The 7,323-nt window shown below is 40.3% G+C and overlaps 1 pseudogene; it reads left to right on the top strand.

The window, feature by feature from the left end:
- Positions 1-1,217: 1,217 nt before the first annotated feature.
- On the top strand, positions 1,218-1,571 carry LOC102869247 (annotated as a pseudogene).
- Positions 1,572-7,323: the final 5,752 nt, after the last annotated feature.

The following is a 7,323-nucleotide window of genomic DNA, read 5'->3' on the forward strand; positions in this document are numbered from 1 at the left end:
ACATTTGGCAGTTCTCTGTTGATATATTGCTCCAAACGTTTTTGGATAATTTTTGGCAGAATCTTGCTTGCATGTGATATTAATGATATTTTTCGATAATTTCCACACTCTGTTGGGTCACTTTTCTTTGGAATGGGAACAAATATAGATCTTTTCTAGTCAGTTGGCCAGCTGGCCTCCAGATTTCTTGGCACAACTTAGTGAGCACATCCAGGTCAGCATCTGTTTGTTGAAATATGTCAGTTGGTATGCTGTCAACTCCTGGAGCCTTGTTTTTTGTCAGTTCCTTCAGAGCAATTTGAAATTCCTCCTTCATCACCACAAGCTCTTGGTCATATGTTATTTCATGAAATTCTTCTATGTCAGCCAATTCCTTCTGATACAATGACTCTGTGTACTCAATCCATCTTCTTTTAATGCTTCCTGGATCATTTAACATTTTACCCAAAGTATCCTTAAGTATTGCCACCCATGGCTTGAATTTGTTTTTCAACTCCTTCAGCTTAAGAAATGTGGAGCGAGTTTGGCCTTTTTGATTTTCTGACTCCAGCTCTCTGTACATTTCATTATAGTATCTTGCTTTGTCAGCATTGGGGGTGGGGGGGAGAAAGAAATTGCTACATAGTGGATCTTTCATAGTCAAATCAAATATGCATGGAGATGCTGATGGGAGCCAGGCTCATAGTGTGAATGAGTAGAGCAAGCTGTTTGTGAGACAAGCAGGCACCATCAGAGAACCTGAATTCCCCAGAGGGACCCCTGTTGCTTAGCTCATTGCACATGGGCAGATACTTCTATTCTTCTAGCAAAGCTGAAAATTATGTTATTGTTTTTTCCTTACTGTGAGATTTAAAAAAGAGTTAATACAGGAAACCTTTAGAATGGATAGTTGTTAACATTTTCTCACGTTTTGAATGTCTCACAGTTTTTTAAGAGAAATGATTAAATATTAAAAATGAAGTTGTAATATCTTTTCTATCTAAATTCCATTCCCCATACATCCCCACTTCCTTCAGCCACTCTCAATACTTTTTTATACTATTTTTTTTAAATTTTAAATTGATTTTGATGAAAGCTTACAGAGACTTTGGCTTTCCATTCATACTCCCAAGGATTTTAACAACCAAGGATTTTAACAACCTTCCAACCCTTTTTTAACATATAGCTATTTTCCAATAAAACTTTGTTTATATTGACGGTTAGAGGCAGCCACTGTTATGGACGTGTTTCTGATGATTCGACGCCACAAGACCACTATCTTCACCGATGCTAAGGAGTCGAGCACCGTGTTGGAGCTGAAGTGCATCATAGAGGGCATCCTGAAGCGTCCACCTGAGGAACAGCGCCTCTACAAGGACGACCAGCCCTTGGACGACACCAACACGCTCATCGAGTGTGGCTTCAGCAGCGAGACAACGAGTCCCTTTGCCCCAGCCACGGTGGGGCTGGCCTTGTGGGTGGACGGTGCATTTGAGGATCTCACCATCGAACCCTACTCCACCCTGAGGAGCTTCCATTTGTTGGAGCCAGAGGATTCCGAAAGCATCGACGATGAGGACTCTGGGCCCTGAGCGGGGTGCCCCCCACATCACCCCTTCCAATAAAGATACTTGGTTGTGAAAAATACCCAAAATTAATAAAATCCCGATGAATATAAAGAAACCCCAAAAAACAACTTTGTTTACAATAACAGACTACAAAGCTATTGGCCTTAATTTGTTAAATCTGGCTCTAATTTATAGTCTTTCAACTACTAACCTTTAACTTTGACAGTCTTTCTTTTCTCCTCTTAATGGACATTTAGTTTTGTTTCCAGGTTTCCTGCTGTTACAGTTGTGCTGTATGTAGGATGACATACTTGTCTATGTTTCTTTCTACAAAGGGTGTTTACCATGATAAACACAGATTAGTGAGATTGCTAAAGTGTTTCGTGTGTCTGTTTTAAAACATCAGGTGGGCCACACCAAATATGTCAGGTAGAATGTGGTCACTTTAAGACTTCTGTCCTTGAATCCATAAAGAAGCCAACAATTATTGAGAATCTAATTCACACTTAATTCTAGAATATGAGGCAAGACTGTACATCTCATAACATTGAGGACACTTGCATCCCGACATTAAAGATGTGGAAAATGATCTGGAAGAGTGTGCTGCTGTGAAAAATGTGTGATTGACTTTGTCAGCAGGCAAAAGAGATCAGGTTAAAAAATAAAATTAATAAAAAGAAATAAGAGTTCAGGTATCTTTAAAACTCTATTTCCCAGATGTAACAGCCTTTCACATTGTGATGTTAACATCAGGATGACAAGTTCTAACAGAGAAGATGTTGAGAATGAAGGTGATGAGTTGCTGACCTGTGGCTTGCTCCTTCCTGGCAGTGCTGCGAGTTCTGTTAAAGATTTATCACTCCGTAATTAGACCTGCTAAAAGAAGAATAAAGAAGGTAATAAAGAGTGGCAGGGCATCCTTCCAAGAAAACCCAATCCTTTGAGGGGGACCCTGAGCAGGATTTTAAGCCCTGGTGGCCGGAAATTAAATTAGACCATCTTCCTGAAATAATATGTCAATAATACATGACTAGTTCCGCCTAGCTCAGCGAGTTCAGGAAAGAAATGCTCTGTGTACGGAGCTGTGGAGATTTCATTAAGGATACGTGTGCACTGGGAATTCCTGCTTTTTTAGAAATTTTTAAGATTAGAACGTTATCTTTTTTTTTTTTTAATTGCTCAGGGAAGTCCAGAAACAAGTACAGCACCTTAACAGAAGCAACTGGACTTGAGGGTTAATTCAGTTTGCTACAGGGGTCTTTGTTGGTTTTTTGTTTTTTAAATAGAGTTGGAGCCATTGTTTTGGTTGCAAAGGTTAGGAGAGAAGTGCAGAAGCATCTTTGACTCCACTGCCCCGCCCTCTCCTTCCCTCCACTTTCTCCTCTACATCTAGGGTCTTTGAAGACACTTGCGCTCCAGCAGAGGCCCCTCCCCCAAGGTGGTGCAGGGCCTGAGTTCTTCTTTTTTGTCTCTAGACCAGCTTTACCAGGCAAAATACCAAAGCCAAACCAAACGTGCTGGTACTTGTTGATTCCAATTTGTAACTACCTAATAGGAGAGATTAGAATGGTAGCCAACTGTGTAATCTTTCTCTCTCTGAGAAGCTGGTGGCTCCAAAAGGCCACGCTTTTGGTTAACAGCCCAGTACTTAACCCGCTGCCCCACCAGTGCTCATCCTCAGCACACAAGCCTGTGTTGAAATGGAAGAGGAAGTGACAAGAGGATTGACCATAGCCATAGTACAGTAGAGACCTATTCCTTAAAAGGCAAAGACGATAGACAAAACCTTGCATTCTAATTGATAACTGGTTCTTTCACAGGCTCTGGCTAAATTCTGTTAGTGTATAAATGGTGATGAATGAACTGAAGGACTTCTTTTAAAGTCATGATTTCTGTGAAAGTTTACAAAGCAAATTGTAAATCCATTCAACCATTCATACTATTCATATACATTTTGTTTTATGATGTTAATATCCATAATTTAATCACATTTCAGTTAACAATAGGTTCTAGATATTGTCTGGAATTCCAGGGCTTTAGGACTGGCACCTTCCTTCTTCACGGTGTTTGGTTATGGTTAAAAAGTATAGGGAGCCCTGATGGTCTAGTGGCAAGAAGCTGCACTACAGACCCAGAGGCATGCGGTTTGAATCCACCAGATTCTCTGCTGGAGAAGAAGGGGCAACTCCCTTCTGTCCCAGTCAGATCCGATTTGATAGTACACACACAAAATAATAAAATTTAAAAATAAAAAGATTATGTAACTTTGCCCCCTTTCGGCTTCACTATATTTGTGACTATATTTACAACATACACTAAGATGAATATAGAAATATCATCTGCTAGTGATACTAGTGATCGCAGGCATAATCCTTTCATCTACCTGTATCTGTTTGGCTGTCTGCCTATATAGACACGTGTAGAATAATGTTTATTATTGCTGATAATGCAGGATCGAGTGTGTAATAGCTTGTAGCACCTCTCTGTATATTCCACTTTAGTGATACTGTGCTGTGCATCTCCTTAATGAATATAGTTTTTCTCTTCACCTATTTTAATGTCTCTATTTTCTGTTTTCCCTGTCTCTCTCACTTCCCTCTCATAAGGTCAGCTTTTTGCACAGTTTTCTGCACGTGGCTTGACAGTTCTTATTGAACATCACTTGTTGTTATGTGCTGTCCATTTGCCTATGACTCATAGCAACCCTATGTACAACAGCTCTGAAGGCTGCCCTGTCCTGAGCCAATTTCACAGACTTGGACACACCTACCCCCACTGCCTCAGTTACTGTATCAATCCATCTCATCTAGGTTGTTCTTCTCCTGTGTTGTCCCTCCATGCTTCTGTATTTAGAATTCATTTGAGTCAGATTTTATTATTTGTTTAGGATGATGCTACAAATGGAACAATAGAAAATCTTATTCTAGTGATGTTTAATGCCTAAAATTGGACTCACCTATAATCTCTGGAATGACTCTTGGACAAGAGTTCTAGATGAATCTGTCTTCTATTAGTTTACTAAATACTTCTACCTTAGTTAAGTCCCACAAATGAAAATGAGAGAATTACCCGCATTTTACAGATCTTAAAGAAAACAGGTTCAGAGACGCTAAGTAGAATCTGAACAACTAGAAAGGTATTAAGTACTTTTTCAAGTTTCCTTGAGTCCAGAAGTTGAACAATTAATGAAAGACAATGGTAACTATGTAAGTATTAATCCACAGCATGATGGTCCAAAGGGCCCTTCACTGCTTGACCTTCTCCCACCTTTTGCCTGGCTGGGAATCTCTTCCTGGGTCAGCTTAAGAGAATCATTACTATCACTGTTCTGAATGTCTGCTAATATTACAAATACATATATCCTTTGATCCAGTAATTCCACATCCCAGAATTTTCCATACAGATTTATTCACATATGAAATGATGTGTGTCTTAGATTTTTCACAGCAAAAGATTAGAAACAGTGTATGTGTAACTATAAGAACATGGATGAAGAAATGAATGAGAGTAGAGCAGCTCTGTATTTACTGAGAAGGCTCCCTGGTGGCTCAGTGATGAAGTGTGCAGCTGCTAACAGAAAGATCAGAGATTCAAACCCAACAGCCATCCACAGGACCAAGTTGTAGTAGTCTGCTTCGCAGAGATTGACAGCCTTGAGAACCCAGTGAGTCACTTCTGCTCTACCCTGTCGGTCATTGTGAGTTAGAACCAGCTCACCAGCAATTGGTTTAATAAGGGAACAAACATTGGGATATGCTGTTAAGTGAAGAAAAAGCAAGATTCAAGGCTGTACATGACTGCATAAAATGCTACGTTAGTGTGAACAACTATGCATTAATAACAGTTGTTTGCTTATATGTAAACTTCCAGGAAGGGTAGACTATGGACAGGAGAACTGAGCTGCTGGGGGGAAGAGAGAGAGAGGGAGCGAGATCTATCACTGAAGAGCCTTTTGAATCAAGAACCACGTAAATTATCCATTTGGAGAGAGGGTATGGAAATCCCTACTCCTTTTCAAAGTCCCTCCTTTCTTCTGTCTCCTGAGTGTGGCAGCCCTTAATGTAGTGCTGTTTGTTTGTTTTTAAATCTTTAATACTTGTTTTCTTATTTGTATTCATCTCCCTCTACTAAAAGATGCTTTGACAGCCTAGGGTGTAGGGAGAGAACTGTACAGCCAGCCTAAAGGTGCAAGGTTTGAGTTTACCAGCAGCTGCTTGGGAGAAAGATGAACAGTCTCTTCCCATGTTATTTTCAGCCTCTGAAAACTGGTTGGAGGGTCATCTGTGAGTCAGTTCCAATTCAGTGGCAATGAATTGTTTGTTGCTGTTGTCTTTTTTAAATTTATTGCTTGAATAAATGCAATCAATACATTTTCTTGTAGTGCATTATAACACATCTTCATTTATTTTATTATCTTTTGTACAGTTTTTGGTTGTAGTTTTAAGGTGATCAGCATTTTGTTAGGTGCCATCAAGTCGAGTATGACTCATAGCGACCTTATGAACAAAAAAGATCTGAAACCTGTTCTAGCCTGTGCCAGCCTCACACTTCCTGACACATGAGAGCCCATTGTAGCATCACTGTGTCAGTCCACCTAATTGAGGGTCTTCCTCTTCTTCACCAATCCTCCACCCAGCATCATGTCCTTCTCCAAGCAACATACCTTCTCCTCCTAGCAACATACCCAAAGTATGTGAGGCAAAGCCTCATCCTTCTTACCGCCAGAGAGCACTCCAGCTGCACCCTCTCCAAGACATATCTGTTCTTTTGGCCGTCCATGGGATGTTCAGTGCTCTTAAGACATATCTGTTCTTTTGGCCATCCATGGGATGTTCAGTGCTCTTCTCCAACACCACAGCTCAAAGGCATCAGTTCATTTTCTGTCATCTTTTTTGGTGGTAGGTTTAGGATTGTTGTTGTTGCTGCTATGTGCCATCAAGTTGCTTGCAACTCATAGCGACCCTGTGTACAAGAGCCCTAAACTCTGCTGTATCCTGTGCCAACCTCACTGTCTCTGCAGTCAGCATAAAATGTGAAATTAAAACAGTATAAATCAGATGAGTACATAGTGAAAAGTAAGTCTCTCTCCCCTCCTACCCCGATGCTCTTAATCCTGGGTCCCCTACGCCTGTAGTACCCCTTACAAAGCCACTATCACCAACCCATTTACATGTATGCTTGTAGTAATACTGTATGCTTATCAAGCATTTGAAATCCATATATCCGTTTTATACATTCTTCCTCACCTACTTTTTCCACTTAACTGGATATCTTAGTATAGTATTATATTTAGTTTTATTTTTTGAAATGGCCTATATTTTCAATGTATATTTATATTGAATATGTTTAAACTGGCACTTCTCAGTGGGAATTGGCATTGTTCCGATTGTTACCTCAGATAATGTCACAACAAAGATTTTTGTACATGTATGTTTTATCTAGAACATTTGTCTGTAGGGTGAAGTCTTAAAATTGTTGGGCCAAAAGGTAGGTGCGTGTCGAAGTATGAAATAACCAGTCTTACTTAGAAAAGATGGCCAGTGGTTTAAGAAAAAGTACTAGTTAACGAGCAAGAGCAGCTTCCATTTTGTTGAAGTTTCTCTTTTTCTTCCAGAAGTGGTCAGCACCTCACCAGGAAATTCACAGAGTGGTAAAGCTGTTGGGCCTAGCTGTCAGCAGGTTGAGGGGAAAGGTGAAGCTGAACTGGCTGTGTCGGCACCTGTCAGGCAGCTCCTCATGACAGTTGTGCTGTGCTGACTTCCTTCTGCTCTTTTCT

This window comes from Elephantulus edwardii, unplaced genomic scaffold (genome assembly GCF_000299155.1).
Source record: "Elephantulus edwardii isolate Elephantulus edwardi_28Jun2011 unplaced genomic scaffold, EleEdw1.0 scaffold00015, whole genome shotgun sequence".
In the NCBI taxonomy this organism is placed as follows: Eukaryota; Metazoa; Chordata; class Mammalia; order Macroscelidea; family Macroscelididae; genus Elephantulus; species Elephantulus edwardii.